We start from the raw sequence: 18,569 nt of genomic DNA on the forward strand, positions 1-18,569 counted from the left end.
CACCAGAAAGGGGTGAGTAAAGGGAAGCCAATGCGATCGATTGACTGCCTTAGATAAGAGGAAGTCAAGAAGGCAAAGCTGATGGGGATGACATCGTAAAAGAAGCATAGAAATTAGGAGGAAAAGCAGGCAAATGAATGTTATGGAAAAAAATGGATGCTGTTTAATCAAGAGGAAAGAGACAGAAAAAACAAAGAATCCCCATCTGAGGATAACGTCTCTGGGCTGCAGGGAAGTGGTGTTTAATTCCTTCTCCCTGTCTCTGCAGCAGCTTTCAACACTGGGACAGAAAAACATGGCCTGGACAAAGTAATGGGCTGTAGCTCACTCACACCTCACAATCACCTAGTGAGATAAATTCTAAAACATTAATGATGTTTTTCAAGAACACATACCTGGTAACAGGTAAAGCTAGGAACCAACCTCTTTTCTGCCAACTGCCGTAGCCAATAGGCCTTCCCGCAGAGCATGTTAGAGCGTTAGAGTGTCTCAGCCCAGTGCACGGGTTATAAGCAGAGTGGGTGGTCGATACCGCACACCGAGGCACTAGCCGGCACATCAGCTTCTCCAAGTCACCCCTTTACTGCCGGATGAGCAGAAGAGTCCTTAGAAAGTTGTAGCTGTTGCTATTGGATGACAAGGAGTTGTCTTTTGGTATACTTTCTTTTTTTTAAAAACTATTTTATTGAATTTCTTAGGTGACACTGGTTAATAAAATTACATAGATTTCAGGTTTACAATTCCATAATGGTATATTTCCAAAAGACCTATGACCCTGTGTATTTAGACACTTCTCTATTTTTAAAATAACAGGTGCGATGGCAACCGTGTTACTTGGCTAGGGCTGCATTAACAAGGCACCCCAAGCAGGTGGCCTAACCAACAGAAATGTATTGTCTCAGAGTCTGGAGGCTGGAAGTGTGAGATCAAGGTGTCCCAGGCATTGGTTCTTCCCAAGCACTCTGAGGGAGAATGTTCCATGCCTTTCCAGGCTGGCGCTTTGCTGACCATTGGCATTCCTTCCCTTGCAGAAACACCATCTCGGATCAATGCCTTTATCTTCGCAGAGCATTCTCCCTGAATGCCTGTCTCTGTCCACATTTCTTTTTACAAAGACATGAGTCATATTGGGTTAGGGCTTACCCTAATGACCTCATCTTAACTAATTACATCAGCAATAACCTTAATTCCAAATAGGGTCATATTCTAAAGTCCTGGGATTAGGATTTTAACACATAAATTTGGGGAAAGATAAAACTCAACCCATAATAACAACCTATAAATTTGTCAACAGTTTCTAAGAAGATTGTTCATAAGGCTTCATAGGGCCGAAGATCCAAGAAAGAAAATAAAAAATGAAAGGCAGACAGTGGACATTCAGAATTTGCTCAGAAGAGCTATGATAGTGAGCATCTGTACAAATGCACTTGGCTTTGGTGCTGAAAAATCAATTATACAAATATGTATAATATGCAAATACATTTTATAATAACCTCTGAGAATCAAATGTGATAACATATGTGATAGCACTTTGCAAGCTGTGTGTTATTCAAATTAAGGTGCCAATTTTGTTGTCATTACTGTCTTTATATAGGTTGCTTATTTTTACCATTACACCGAACATTTCTCGCTATGTGGTCCATTTCATTTTACTTCAGTTACATCCTGGATCAGTAGCATCTCTGTTTATTTGCTCCTAGGAAACTGAGCCCTCCACTTTTCCTCCCCTGATTATTTTGGGAAAATTATTATTTGGGAAAGTATCTTTCCCAACTCTCATTTAAATGCAAAGGAAAGTCCTGGCTCTGGGTTATTTAAATAGCCAACTCTAACTAGCTCACCAACAGAAGGAACTTAAATTGTCAGCATAATCAGTACATTGACTACAAACCAGTTCACATACTGATCAATTAGAAATTGAACTGATGTCCTGGATGCCCCAGTCAAATTTGGCTGATACCCCAATGGCCTTTGGTTCTTTCTTTGGCTGCTGGTGTGAATTGTCTTCTCCATTTATAACCTGATCCCAGACTGACACGTATCCCATACCCTTCTATTTAATGTTTTGTTGTTGCAAATAATAAAAAAGGGGGGGGGGATGGGTGTTTGAAGTTTCTGCATTTCACTCAGAACTCAAAGCACTCCTTTGATTCATACACAGTGAAAGCTGCACCTGACACAGACATCACAACCTCTCCTTCTCTTGACCTTGACCTTTCTTTATTACTTTCAAATCTGGCCATTCTGCACTGGAGACTTTAGTAATCTTCAGGTTAGTTCATTCATCCAAAACGTACTGAGCACTGATCGTTTATCTTGTACCGTGCTAGGAGCTGTAGAGATGAGGCTCTTTGGTCAGTAGGATTTGATGTTATTGTCTGGTTAATGGCCACGCACACGGTTGCCAGGGCGCAGTGCTCGGCAGTGTTGAGGAGGCACAGGCCCGACTCACGCATCGCTGGGCTGCCAGCGGGAGCCCTTCGCGTGAGGGAGTGGAGTTGGCTGCTCGGCACCCGTACTTCAATGGCTTAATTATTTTTATTTTGCCATAGCCTTGACTCTCTCAATCTTTAATTTTCTGAATTTTATAGGGAGAAATAATCAATCGCTGAATATCTGAGAGTGTACCTCTCGAAATGCCAAGTCTTGTCTCTCCATGTAAAACGTAATAAAGGCTTATAACCTAGATCAGGAGTTTAGAAATAAATGCACTGACATTTTCAGCTCTTTTTCCCCTTAAACTTTCTAGGGAATCCATAGTTTACAACCCACCAAACATCAGGCTATTTATCAAGCAGCTTGGCAAGAGCTGCCATATTTGGAAAGTGACTTAATAAAATAAATATAACACCTGGCTGCTATCTTCGAGGAGTTTATAAACCAGCTGGGGAAATGAGACAGGTTTCTTTTCATGGCACGAACACAAGTCAGGAAAGCCGGGATGATAAATAAGAAACCTATTCATTACCAGGGGTCTCTAGGGCCAGGCTCTCCATCGAATCACCACACAAAACACCTTTTTACCTGGATCTTTAGAATGAGGAGCCTCTAAGTGGCCCACCTGACAAGGTGGACTTATCAGCTGAGAAACAGGGGTGACAAGGCTGTTAACAGTTGCAATTTGAAAAGTGAATTTATTTTCTAAAGCCTTTCATTAACAATATTGTGTGCAAAGAAGGGGCAATGACAGGGCTCACCTACTTCCTTTCCTTGTGGGTCAGACAACATTTAAGAGTTTTAAATTTCTAACAAACTTGAAGTTAAAGTGGGCCAGGAAGGAGATGAAAATCACCTTCTATGGTGACAGAAAGCAGTGTTATCACTGAGGCCTCAGTCCTCCTGCCAGCAGAAGCAAACGTATTTTCTCCATTTAAAAGGATTTCCTTTTGGCTCCCACTCTTCCCAGGCATTTGGTTCTGATGGGGTTGGGTTTGACTGATTAATTTTAGTTTTCTGCTTCACACAAGGTAAAGACAGTGATGAATTGATATATTAAAGGTGTGATTAATGGTTACTTTCTATTCAGTGTAATTATCAGGTGATGGTTTCAATGAAAAATGCTAGAAAATGAAACTTCACTCCAGATAACTATCCACCCTGTCTGGAAAGAAAAATGGGTCTCTATTTTCAACATATTACTGTAGAGCAAGGCCACCAGAGAGAGCACACTGGTTTTGTGAGTTTTGTAGAATGAAATGGATTTGGAAGAGTGCCTGTCTCCAACGAAAGTTTTAGAGAGGAAATCTCTGGAAAAGAAAGCTAAATTTTACCTGAATCCTGCATTATTTTACCAGCCCTTACCTAGTCTTTCCAATCATCTCTGGCGTTTAATCCACTTTAGAGACTGCTTTAGATTAATATCCCTAAAGTACTGCTTTAATCACATCACATCAGTCCCCAGAAACCTCCAGCAACTCGCATTAACACGATAAGAATGACAAAACGACCAGCATGACACTTAAGATACTTCGATAAAGAACAAACCCTCCTTGTTGGCCCTGATGTTTCAGTTCCAATCTTCTGCTCTTTCCAGCAGCTCGTGGCCATCTCAGGAGGCCATGTTCCCACCGGGCCAAGCTTTGCCTTGACCATTTTTTCCATTTGTTTTAATTGCAAAGAAAAATTGTAGACAACTTTCATAAGAACCATAGATTATTAGGCTTTTTCAATGGAGACATTATGTATTGTTTAGAAAACACGCACTGAATGCTCTGATTCTGCAGGGTTTGTGCGTTTCATTGTCTTAGAGCTGTTATGCAGCTTTGTAGAGTTAGAAGTGAACTTGTAGAAAATGGATAGTAATGTGATAATTCTTTTCTATATACGTGTTGATAAATTCTGCTCACTGGAGGTTCAACTGACTTTCCTCCCTCACCATGGAAGAACCCTGTTTTGCCTCTATTTAGTAAATTCATTTCAGCACTCCTGATGGCTTTTTATGTTTAGTCTTTGGAGTCTCCTTGGAACTTATTATAACATTTGTTTCTAGCTCCCTTACCAACTAATGAGTTAAATAAAATTTTGACACTGCTTTGATTTTTGATTTATATCTTCATCAGTACTCCTGATTTACCTAGTTTGGAAATTATCCTTGAATGTCACCCAATTTTAAAAAATAAACTTCATTATTTTTTAAAAATATATGTTTTTATTGATTTCAGAGAGAGGAAAGGAGAAGGAGAGAGAGTTAAAACCTCAGTGATCAGGATCATCAATCAGCTGCCTCCTGCACACCCTTACTGGGGATCGAACCCGCAACCCAGGCACGTGCCTGACCGGGAATCGAATCACAATCTCTTGGCCCATGGGTGGACGCTCAACCACTGACCCATGCAGACTGGGCTAGACTTTATTTTTGAGAGCAGCATTAGGTTCACAGTAAAATTGAATGGGAATTACAGAGAATTTCTACATGTCCACTCCTCCTACATAAGCACAGCCTCCCTACTATCAACATCCAGCACCAGTGTGGTTCATTCGCTGTGATCCATGAACCTACACAGACACATCACTGTCACTCTAATTCCATACTTTACATTACACTTTACTCCTGGTGTTGTACATTCTGTGGACTTTGACAAACATATAATGATATGTATCCACCATCTTAGTATCACATCATGTTATGTGTAAGGGTTTTTTAAACACAATGTAAAAAAAACAGTAATAGTTTCACTGCCCTAAAATTTCTTTCTTGTTCATTCATTCATTCCTTCATTCTTTCTCCCAAGCCCTGCCAACCACCAATTTTTTTAATACTGTCTCCATAATTTTGCCTTTCCCAAAATGTCATATAGTTGGAATCATACAGTATATAACCTTTGCTAATTGGCTTGTTTTATTTAGTAATGGCATTTAAGTTTCCTGCACGTTTTTTAATAACTTGATAGCTCATTTCTTTTTAGTGCTTAATATTACTCCATTAAATAGATGTATCACAGCGTATTTGTTTATTTACCTATTGAAGGACATCTTGGTTGCATCCAGGTTTAGATAATTATGAATAAAACTGCTTTAAATGTCTGTGTGTAGGTTTTTTTGTGTGTTTTCAAATCATTTGGTAAATACCAAGAAGCGTCGTTCTAGGATCCTATGATAAGAGTGTGTTTAGATTTGTAAGAAACTGCCAAACTGTCTTCCAAAGTGGCTGTACCTTCCCAGCAGCAGTGAATGAGCATTCCCAGTGCTCCACACTTGCCAGTACTGCTATTGCCTGTGTCCTGGATTTTGGCAATTTTAACAGATGTGTAGTGTTATCTCATTGTTTTAATTTGCAATCCTCTAATGACAGGTGATGTGGAACACCATTTCATATGTTTATTTGCTCTCTGTATATCTTCTTTGATGAAGTGTGTCCATTTAGATCTCTTGCCCATTTTTAAATCAGGTTTTTCCTTTATTATTATTATTTTTTTAATATCTTTTTATTGTTGTTTTAATACCTACTCAATTTTTAAAGTTTAGCTCATATTTTTAATGTTGGCTGTATATTAGAATCACCTTAGAACGTTCAGACAGTAAAGAACTGGTTTGCCCACCACCTCACTCAAGACCAGCGAGTGTCAAACTTTGTAAGCAACAGAGTCACTGGAAGGCTTGTTACAACTGCAAGTGCTAGATCTCACTCCCAGGATTTCTGATTTATTAGATTGGGGTGTGGCCTGACCATCTGCATTTCTAACAAATGAAGATATCGCACTTTGAGAACCATTGTTCTTGACCAAGTAAATCAGCCTCTGAGGGTGCCGGCTGGGGGAGAGGCATTTTTAACGATCTCCACAGAGTCAATTCTATGAAGATTCTACTGTGCAGACAGTATTGAGATCCACTAGAAGACCAGGCTCACAGGGGGTTCTCTGTTTAGTATAAATTAGAGGTAAACTTCTTCAGCCTCAGTTTTTCCTATGTTATCCAGCTTTAATATTTGTGTCTTATCTATTGTTTACAATAACTTGCTCAAGTGCATGTGTTTGTAATCACCACTTGGAATTTTGTTTTCTAGGGTAGTTTCAAAAAATATTTACTTCCTGCTCTATTCCATGCTTTATATGTTTGTTAATAGATCACTACCAGATGGACAATGGTGCCTGTCCTACAACATCATGATCTTTAAAATTATTCTTCCAGAAGTTAACTAAGAAGGAAAAATTCAACCATTTATACTCAATTTAGCTATTGTTTTAAACAGAACTTTTGCTAAAACAGTTGAATACAAACAATGAAATTAAACGAAAGATCAGAGGTTTACCCACAGAATAGACTATCTACTAAGCACAGAATAGACTTTGTATATATATATATATATACTCATGTTTTTCAATGAATTTAGATCTATCTAACCTAAAATGCAGATGAGCCTGCCTCTTTCTAAAATTTAACATCATAGTTTCTTGCAGAGAAATCTGGAGATGCTTAAATGAACACTTGACTCTTTAAATTGGACTTCTCATCTCTGAGAGAGCAGTTAACAATATTTAAGGCGAGTTTATTGCACCACAACTCTGTGAGTCCTCTCACTGAGGAAGGCACCACTTGCTATTTTAAATATGTCCAAAGCAACAGATCTGCAAAGCTGAGCAGAGCCTGTTCTCTCCTGTATAAGGCAGCGCCTTTCAAAACACGATGAGATACGGAGTAACCTCTGGATAGCACTCGGTTCTCCTCTCAGCGATGTGCAGCTGTTATGAATCACTGTTTAATACAATTCGCATTCTCCTTCTAGGCTTTTCTTTTATCTCACTATAAAATTTTCTGAAAGCAAATATCATTCTGGAGGGCACAGATATATAAATGTCCTGGTGTGTTAAGACTTTAAGATAGTTGTCTGGTAAATAAAGAATAAGAGGAAAGAACAAACAAAAAGAAAATAAAAGAGAATCATGAGTCATTCAAATACATATTCCTTGGTTATTTATTTTGAAAAGCATTAAGTTGCCACCTTAGTGCTCCCAGTGAGCACTCTGAGGGTTCATTTGCCTCTTTTGCATGTGACTTGGATTTTGCTTTGAGGTGAAGGCTGAAAAATAAATACAGTATATGTGTGCATGCAAAAAGAATTCACGGGCAATGATATATCTGTTAAAATGATTTTAAATGTAGGAGTTACTGAGGAGTGAATTTATTCACCTAGAATTGACAGTCTTGAGTCACATGTTACATATCTTTTATTTTTTTAATTGAAGGATCACATATGAATATTTACAACTCTTGGTAGCCAAAGACTTGGCTAAAGAAACTGCATTGGAACTTGTGACTGACAAATGCACGCCTCAGGCTTTGTCCTTAGATATGAAGAGCGGTTTATTTCTGTGAGCAAAAAGTGAAAACTGAGCAGGGATGCTGAAGAGAATGGGCTGGAACCCTAGGCTTAGCATGAGATTTGAAAGCTTAAAGGATAGGCGAGGTTCTGGGTTTCAACGTGGGTCACGACACAGGGCGCTCTGAACCAAGGGTCAGCATGTGGGCTGTGGAGGAAAATGCTCCTACTAAGAGCACGAACTAAGAGAACTTGTAGAAGTTTCTGTTGCTGTGGGACAAATTACCGCACAGTGAGCGGCTTCAAACGGTGCATGTTTATCAGCTCGCAGTCTGGGACTGCACAGCCGGCTCTGTTCAGGTTTTTATGACAAGACTGCATTAGGGTGTTGGCTTCTCTGGAAGTTTGCAGTTCCCTGGTTTACAGGACAGTTCCCCAGTGTCCCCTGCCAGCTGTCAGGGGGGCTTCTCAGCTTCTAGAGACTGCCTGCCTTCTATGCCAAGTGTCTCCCCACCCTCCTCTTGCTCTTATTAAGTCCCTTATTCTTCTAATCTCCTTGACTTCTTGCTCTCTGACCACTAGGCTCAGGTTACAGGGCTCATGTGATTGGTCCAGGGCTCACCTAGATAATCTCTTAGTCTTAAAGTCAACTATTTGGCACTTTAATTACATCTGCAAAATTCTTTTACAGCAACACCTAGATGTGTGTTCATTGAATAAGTGGGAGTTGGCTTGTGTACGTTAAGGGCAAGGGATTTTAGAAACTGTTTAAAATTCTGCCTACCAGGTGAGAAGACACCCTGGTGAGAAGGAGACCATCCAGATCAATGAAACATCACTGGGGAGTGAACAGTGATGGGTAGATCAGAAATCATACCATTTCAACAGCAGCACAGTGTACCAGTTGAAAACTAAGACAACATCTGAATTGGGTTTTCTCCCAGCTTTTTGTTCCTGTAAGGTCTGAGTGCTTTTGGGTAAAGTATGCGTTCAACATTTGGGGGCAATTCAAGGCTGGTAGGGCCTCCAGAGGTGATAGTGGGATTCCTGTCAAAAGCGCATGTCGAAATTTGAAAATTATATGACTCTATTTGTAGTACAAGTACATGTAGGAAGTTATAGCTTTTGAACATTGTTTTATTTATTTGCTGTAAGATCTTTCCCCATATCAACTCTTGCTCTTTGCTATCTAACATCTGGGAGACAACCTAGTATCATGATTAAGAGCATAACTGGGCTTGAAATCCTCACTTCATTTCCTCTCATTGAACTGATTTGGGAAAATTAAAGTTAGGTTTCCTTTTCTATAAGTTGGAAGCACAGTAGTACCTACCATGTGAGGTAGTTATAGATATTAAAGGAAATACATGTGCGGGCTTACAGCAGATTCCAGTTAAGTGTTGGAAAAATGCTCTCTCTGTTGAGTATAGTTCATCTAGTTACTAAGCCACGTGGGACTGTGATCATCTTTTGAACGGATTTTCCATCAGAGGGAAGAGGGTCAGAGTTGATTCATTCCTTTACTGCACATTTGTTCATGCAATTATCTAATCCATATTTACCAAGTTGCAAGAAAAGCAATGGAGATACCCATTTAAATGAGAAACAAATCCCGATCCTTGAGGCATTTACAGCCCAGTGATTCAAAGGGGAATCATTTTGCCCTTGCCTGATCCCATGCCATCCAGACTTAAAGAAAAACAGAGAGAGAACATAATGTGGTTTTCAAATAGAGCAATAAAGCAGCATTCTCCATTCCCTTAATATCTCCATTCCCAATAATATCTCTAAATTCCGAGTAAGCTCTCGGAGTTTAGGGATATTATTTTATGCTTTTTGATTCCACCAGAATTTCACATGGTGGAAAACACATGCTTAATGAATTGATTTTAACTAAAAATACCAGAAAAAGGTATTGTCTTTAAGAAAATAAGCAATAGTATTTGCCAGTACCAATTCCTAATAAATCATCTTAAGAAGCATATTGACTTATTACATCAAGATTATAAGTTTAAAACATAAGTCAGAATGAAGCAACATTTACTGCAACTATACTTTTACACAATTCCTTTGAACTAGGCCCCCCGTGTTTTAGAAGCTGTGCTATTTTAGCACAAAATAATATACTGCTGACTTCTCCTTTTATTCCTCCTAAAGCAACGTGGATCTACTTTTGTCTCATCTATGGAACAAATAAAAAGCTTTAGATTCAGTGAGCCAATAAATATGACCCATTTTTAAGAGAAGCCTGAGAATCTATCTTACAAAATAATTAGAGAGGATGGCAGGGATCTACATACAAAGGTGTTCCTCACAACATTATTAACATTTGTTGAATATTGTACCTTTTCTTAATAATCAGCAGCAGGGAAATGGTTAAGTATAGTACAGGACAGTCACAAGGTGAAATGTTAGGCAGCCTTTGCAAAAATTCATGACAAATTTTTATTGGTATAGTGAAAATAAAAATAAAAGCAGAGTACAAAATACATGTAACATTTTTAATTATCATAATCTTATTAAAATACTTTTTTTTCCTTGAAAAAGAGACTATTGGCTATTTCATTTCAGCCAAACAGCACTTCAAAATCCAACTGGCACAGTGGTAGTTTCCACTGGGGTGCAATTTGAAGGATGTGGTAAAGGTTTTCATAAGCATCAGACCGAGGTGCGGAAATGGTACAATTAGGGGTTTTATTGTATATTGTTGGTTGGCACTCAGCATCCAATCTCATCTCTTTCTATTTATCTTTTCCTGTCCTATAGATGTGGGAAAACTAAAATTCACATTTCCCATTCTCCACCGAAGCTATGATTTTGGGTGTGAATTCCATTTCTCCAGTTAGACATCCATCTACGCTACTTGGAAGTAAAGCAGAGGCCATTTCTCTGCTTCTTTGGGCTGCTTACCGAAACTGGAGATGTAAAGTTTTATAGTCACACCTTACTAGTGAGCATTCTGTAAATTGTGTGGGTTTTGAGGACATGGGCAGTTCCTTGATCCCAACACTCATATAAGCCTAATTCCAAGTTGTGGCTTGTAGCAGAGGAAACAACCCCTCAGGTAGGTCAGTTCTATGTAGTCCTGGATCATTCTTAAGGGCCCAGCCTATGGAATAATCCCTCAGGGCCTCAGTGATGCTGTAGGTCCCTGGTGATCTTTGTTAACTTTCTTGCTGTTGAAAATACCAGAGTGGTTTCTGTTTCTGTCCTAAGCCAGGTGAGGACAAATATAGGTCTAATGTGAATTCTGCAATTAAAGGGGACATTTTAAAATTTACAGTAACATCATTGATCATGTTTTGGCATAAGTATGTTTTCAGCTCTTTTCCCATAAGAAAGCACTGAAGTTAAATATATACAGTTATATAAATCTGTGGGCTTAGGAGGATGCATGGAGAACACGCTTGCGGATGATTGAGCTGCACATTCTACAGACTAAAAATAATTTAAATCTATCAGGCCAGTACATTGAATAGCTGTCTTCTGGTGACACAGTTTTCAAATATAAAAGTAATAAAGGATTTATAAATATATGTTCTGGTAAACTGATGCTTTAACCAGACACTCCACTACCTCTATTCCCAGGACAACTAGCCTATGGCTCCTCAGTCACCTTGGCCCAAGTGAGAAACATGCCAATCTCTCTGAGGGTGGAGAGGCCCTGAAAATCTACATAGGTGCTGAAGACCTGATGATGATTCAGATATGATCTTAATTCTTAAAAAGCAAACAAACACTTCAAGTCTCTCAGCGTAGGTAGGTACATGAGGTTGTGTACTAGTGATTATTTAACAACCAGAAGGTATGGGGGTAGGGGTTATAAATTTGACTGCAAAAAAGATTAAAGAACAGTATTGTTCTTCATTGAAAGTCCTTGGGGGATATAGAGTAGTCAATTACACTGTTCACCACTCAGCCAAATGTCCCGAAGTTTCCTTGTAGCTCTCTCCCATTTTCCCAATGATATGTTGCCTCCACGTGGGTCCTCTCGTCTCTGGGATGTTTTCCATCTGCTTTCTGCATCTGCTCTGTTCTTCTGAGCTGTGTGGCACTTCTTCATCTTCCTCATTTTCTCTGCACCAGGCTGTTTGTCTGTCTGTCTCTCTACCTCTCTTGCCCCTAATGTCCACCTGATCCTTCTGTATGCTGGCCCCTTCCTGATCATTCCTTCCTTATATCTCCTCCAAGCATTTTAATGTAAAATCTGGCCTCTCTGGGCTTTCATAATCAATACTTCTGGTTAAAAAGGGAAAGAATGATCATAAATATTACTTTTTCTCTGTCACACATCAAATTTCATTTCTCACTCTATCTAAAGTCAAACTGCCACTGAATTCACCACTCCCTCTACCCTTCCTGGTGGTTGGATAAATGACGATAGCTTATGTACAGACAAAACTTTGAGAAAGAAAAAGAGTCTATTTGAAATGTCGGGAATTATAAAAAGTAAAAGACTTATAAAAGTTTTTCAGTGTGGCTCACCCCCACTTCAACCCCCAACTGGAAATTTGCTTTTCAGTCATTAGGAATCTGAACCATCAACAATTGTACTCTGAGGACAGATGTCTCTGGACATAGGCAGAATTGTCCAGAAATTGTAGAAAAGAAAGGCTTGGAAAAGCGTGTGCTTATGGCAAGGCCACGGAAATGGTTGATACCTCAAGAAAAGTATTCTTACTACAACTACATTTTGTTCTGATTAATCTTTGTAATTTTAATGACAGATGGTTTGGTTTTTAGTAATATTTTTGCCATCACAAAAGGTAAAAAGTCAGTCCATATGGGCTGAGGTAGGGGAAGGGGGGAAAGAGTCAGCCTTTCATCAGTGACCGTGCCGACAGTCACGGGTGAGACGGTTCCTGGGTGCTGGGCACGCCTTCCCCACGAGTCCCAGTGAGAGCACTCTGGGTGGAGCAGAGCCACGGAAACCCAGAAAAACAGCTTTCTCATGGCCGAGGGAGAGTCAGTACACTGCCTCAGACACCCAGAGCGATAGATGACCTGCCTGTCCCCAGCACGACCCTGGGCCATTATCTTTACCTTCAATTAGATGTTGATAAGAGGAGGAGATTTAACCGGCGATTCCTACACCCAGAACAGTTTGCCAAGGGTTGCTATTAGTCAGAAATCAATTGAGAGATGTCATTTTGGGAGTGAAGCTCTTTGGTATTTTTATGCCTCTTCACAAAGGTTAGAGGCATGCCCTTTGTTAAAACCTCCTGAGTCACCGAATTTCACCTGAATTTTAGAGCCTGTATCCAAAAGTCACTTGTGAATCAAATCCAACTTGAAAATATGCATATTTCTTTAGCTACTGCTTTCTCGCTGAGCTATTTCTTAAAAATCGTGGCCAAGTTACTGCTTTTTATTAGGCCCATTTACATGAATTGTGCATTTTTTTTTTCCTGTTTTACCTCTTCTCCCTCTCGCCAGCTGTTCCACACCCAGGCCTCTCATCCCTGTGTGTATTTGCGATGGCCCATGGCAGCCTCCTGCTGGTCTAAAGGTAATGGGCATTTGCAGGGTCTTTGAAAAGATAAAAGTTAGGCATCCTTTAAGCTAGATTTCTAGAGGCTTGCTAATCACTAAATCAACTTGGCAAGCACGAGTAAACATTACATGTGTGTGCATTGAGAGCTCAGTGATGAGCAGCTAAACAACAAATAAAATCCATGGATTTCTTTGCCTGTGGTTGCATTATCAATCCTTTTAGTATTTCCTTTCTATTTCTGTGTGTTCGTTGATGGTAACACAAATAATAAGGGCGTTAGTTTATTCAGTGTTCAATATGTGACCGGAATCATGCATCTTACATAAGCCACGTCTTTTTCTTATTCTAGAAAGTGTTATTATCTTCATTTATGTTTTCCCCCCAAAATGGTAAATCTGAGGTTGACAGAAGTTAAATAATTTTCCAAAGTCACAAAGTCAGTCAGTCATGATTTAATGCAAATATGCCAAAATGCCTCTTTGGGCCTTTTAACCATTTTCTCTACTAGAATCATACTATACTTTTCTTGACACTGTTAATCGTATTACTTCAATGAACTTTTATGAATACTTGTTAAATTCTTGCTATTTGTAGTCATTGTCCTGGTTGCTGGGGTTACAAAAATATTAAAAGGACGCCTAAGTAGACAGAGCTTACGTTCTTGCAGGCAAGTCAGAAAAGTGAACGAAGGAATGAAATACAGGGTAGTCCCTGTAATAGGAAAGTGACGACCAGTTAACCAGGGTGGCTCGGGTCAGAGAAAGATGAACCACATCATGGTGTCCCAGGACGTCATTGTTGGCTGGCAGAAGACCGAGGGCAATGGCATTCCAGGAAGCGGGAAAAGTGCCTGTGGTGGCACCTCGTGGTGAAAGAGCATAGGACAAAAGGCAACAGTGATGGTGCTGCTGGGCCATGATGAACGTGTAGGTGAGTGACTAGGAGTGAGGTTAAAGGTGATTAGGTGGCAAAAACTAGAGAACCTTGTAACCAGTCTTACAAATTTGGATCCTTCCTGTAGGTCATAAGACCCATCTGTGGAATTTTAAGCAGGGGAAGGACCAGAATAAGTCACACCTGGAAGATTTACAGGGCAGCTCATTGTTCCCCAAGAAAAGATTTTAGTAGGTTTTGTTTTATTTTTGCTGTACTGGCAAGAATATATTCAGTAAGGTTCTCTTTTATCTTAGTTGATATCTCATCAGATATTAGGAATGAGAAGTTCTGGCTGGATTTTTAAAATGGTGACGACCTTCGTGCCATTGAGTAGATAATTTTTGGTTCAGCATTTCAATTACTTCAGTGAAGGAAATTCTCCCCCGAGAATTCCTAATGGCTGAGGCCCTGGTGGCCGCAGCTTATATTCTCCTGCACTCCCAGTATTTTAAGGCAGAGGAAAATATTCATATTCTCAAGAAAACCATATAGTTGTCTCCTTTATGAAGTTCTTGGCACCCAAATTGATGTACATTGCCCCTCAATGTCTTTGCACCTATCCATAGCCCAGTTACTACCCAGTGGTTGCAGCAGACTTTTGGAATTTGGCCCATGGGCCTCCTTTCTACACCAGTTTCCACCATGAGTTTTGTCCATCTCAATATCTTTGTGTGTAACCTGAGCACGTATAATATTCTGGGAGTTTGTAGAGGGAAAGCTATTTCTGAGTTTAGATATAAGGGAGAATTTCAAGTGAGACACCTCATGTCATTCTGCCCTTTCAAAGGTAAATAAAACTGTAATGGTCAAATACCGGGGTCCAGGGAGATTTCCCGGGTGGAAGAAACAGCACAGCAGACAAAGGATGACGGAGGCACGGGAATCTGTGTGACTGGATCACAGAGTAAATCAAAAGGAGCAGAGCTAGGGCAGCTGACTTGTTTCCACCTTTGGGAAGGTCTTGTTTTCATATCGAGAGAAGCCTGAGCTTCACTTGGCTGGCGGTGGGAAGGGAAGGGGTAAACACGTTTAAGAAGTGAAATGATCCAAGTATGGCTCTTAAAAAGGTAAATATATTATCTTTCTTTGGGGTGGGAAAGGGGATGGAGGCAGGGAGGACAGATTGCAAGCGCCGGCTACCCCTCACCTGCAGACGAGTGTGCGGATAAATGACCCCGGCAGAGAGCAGAGGGAGGAGGGCCACGGCGTCTATCACCACCTCTCAAGGGACACGAGCAGTCACCCAGCAGGCTTGGGATGTGGCTCAAGTGCACTTGAGAAGCTGTGTCTGGACAGGAGGGCAGGGAACCAGGGGGATGCTTTGTGAGGGCAGGTGCAGGCAGGTGCTTTGGGCGGAAAGCCAACAGCGCTGCGCGCAGACAAGGGGTCCAGTAAGACCCTGGGCCACTGTGCCCTTCCCCGGGCTGGCTTGTGTGTGCCAGCTTGAGGGGGGCAGAACCCAGGCGGAACCTGGTTGACGACAGTGCGTCAAAGGGGGGAGACCCGAGGCGGATTTTGTAGTAAGAGCTACTGGTAATAACCAGGAGGAGACACGAATTCAGATCCTGATGCCCAGCTGCCTGTTTGTGACTCGACTTCTCCGAGTCTTAGTGTCCTCGCAGTGAATAGCAGTGCAAGCCGGCGGGTCCGAAGGTGGGTACAGGAGACCACAAGTTAGTCGTTGGGTGGAAAGGCCTTTCCCCCGGCTCGACCTAAGCCTCAGAAACGGTGGTGACTGCGATGGGCTTTGAATTGGAAAAATGGTGACATATTGGAGGAAGTAGTAACAGGTATTAAAAAAAAAAAAATACAGCATTGTTCTGACTGAGAATAAATCTGCCTTTAAGAGGAATGGGAAAGTCAAGAGAGGATAGCTTGGCTTAAAGGACAGGCCGATGGGTTAGATTTGAAAATTGAGGTAAATATACACACAGTGCAATGAAAAGTTATTTTACAGGTTTTTGAGTTTTGAAAAATTATATCATGTAACTCAAAACTTATTAAAGGCATAGACAATCTCTACTTCCTCAGGAAATTCCCTCACCTTCCTTTGCAGTCAGTTCTTAGAGGCAATTATTGTTTGATTTTTATAACCATAGCTTTTCCTATGCTAGAATTTCTGGAGTCAGACAATATATACTTTTTTTTTGGTTCTGGCTTCTTTCAGCATAATGTTTTTGGGATTTATATCTATGTGTTGTTGCTGTTGTTTATTTTTTTGCTGATTTTTTTAGAGAGAGAGGGAGGGAGAGGGAGAGAGAGAAACATGGATGTGAAAGTGAAACATCGGTCACCTGCCTCCTGCACACCCCCTACCGAGGGATCAACCCGCAGCCCGGGCATGTGCCCTGACCTGGATCGAACCCGCAACCTTTCAGCGCACGGGGTCAAGCCCAACCAACGGAGCCACCCTGGCCAGGGCTGTTTCCTTCACTGGTAGTTTGTTCTTTTTTATTACTAGGTTTAGATACATTTAATATACCACAGGATAGTTTGTTTTTAAACCTATCTGGTTGTTCATGGCCACTTTTCCTGGTTTCCAGTTTTAGGCTATTATAAATAACACTTCTCTGAACACTTTTGAGCAAGTCTTACTGTGTAAGAAATCTTTATATAATTAAGTTATGCAGATATACCCCTATTTTTTTAGACGCTTTATAACTTAGGTTTAATACTTAGATCTGTTACTCATTATAGATTTAATTATTGGGCACAGTCACATTTAAGTGTAGAGCTCCACGTTTTCTGTATGTATATTATGTGCTCAGTGCAATATTTGAAAAGACTTTTCCTTCTCCATTGAATTACATTATGTTTACTCCACCTGGGTTTTATTGTGCTTTTTTCAAGCCACCATTTTTTTCCAATATTCGTTTCTATGCCAATCTCCTTCTCTTTGTTCTGGGACTCCATTATGCATTCGTAAGTCTAGGCAAAGCTGTCCAGCCAGTCATTTAGCTTCTGCTAATTTTTAAAGTTATTTTCCCCCCTCTGAACATCGATTTTATATTTTCTAGTTTCTGTCTTGAAGTTCTCTGATGTTTTCTTCTCCAGTATCCAGTCTTTTGTTAGGCCCATAGGATATTTTTATATTTCAGATGTTAGATTTTTCAGTTCTAGAATTTGATTTATTTTGATGGATCCTGTTAATTTTCTGAGAACCCTTATCTGCTCATTGATTGTATCTTTTTTCAAAATTCTCGAATGAAATATATATATATATATATATATATATATATATATATATATGTGCTGTTTTAAAGTTACTCCCTGCTAATTTCAGTGCTGTGACTTCTCTGGACCTGCTTCCATTGTCTATTTTGTTCTCTTGGCAATGAAAGAAACTAAAGAATTTTATTTTCACAGGAATTCTGACATAAATGTTGCTTGATTTGAGTTGACACAGTCATGAGCAGATTCAATATGCCCCAGCATCATTCAATTTTTCCAACTTGTCGTTTAATGTACCAGTAATAATAATTCCAGCCTAAATCAGTGTAGAGTAGGAACCTCAGCTATTATGCAGGGGAATAGCAATGATACCACATGATAATACCACACCAGGCTGTTTGGATTTGAACTCTGCTTTGTCTCACTAAACTGAGTTAAAAGAGCAGAATGACAGTGAATAAACGCTACTTTGACAGAATCTGTTGCACCTGTAAGCTTAGAAGTAGACAAAGGGAGGGAGAATTAGGAACCCTGTAAACTGGTTCATGGCAGAGAGAGGCACCTAAGCAAAGAAGATGAAACGCTGGTCTCCATTCCCATGCTCTGTCCACTTCCCTTCCATCCCAATACCTTTCTCCATTAGAAGGTCTTGTGCTCTAACAAAGAACTTATGTTTTCCTTCTGGAGTCCTTGGGAAACTTTTTTAGAGCAGTCAGTCACTGTTGGACCTAGCTGCTTTTATATAGCATCCACTCATTAACTCATTCAGCTCTTGCACTTGGCACTGACCTGACAGACATTGTGATAGGTGGGGACAGACATGGCCCCTACCCTCGTGGAATTTAGCGACTGGTTAGTATACTGATTCATGCTGCTAAGCTGACAGTTTTATAGGTGCCACCAGCTCCTCTAGGGAACCACCTTTGTTTCCTGAAACAAAGCTCCTGAGAGATGCTTCTGGTTCCTATACTTGATATTCCATAACCTCTCACCCTCATATATTTATTTTTTGTTGTGTTTTTTTTTTTCTGTAGGTTGGAGATAGGGTCCTGCAGATATCATAGCACTCTAGGTGTAGCTTTACAATTCTTTTTATTTTTCAGTTTTAAAGAGATAAGGGAGGAGGCTGGGTCTTATCAGTTTATGGTGTTTCATACATATAACACTGTAGGATCCCATTTCAAGTTTTAATGATACTATGAGTAGTATATT

This window comes from Miniopterus natalensis, chromosome 8 (genome assembly GCF_054644295.1).
Source record: "Miniopterus natalensis isolate mMinNat1 chromosome 8, mMinNat1.hap1, whole genome shotgun sequence".
In the NCBI taxonomy this organism is placed as follows: Eukaryota; Metazoa; Chordata; class Mammalia; order Chiroptera; family Miniopteridae; genus Miniopterus; species Miniopterus natalensis.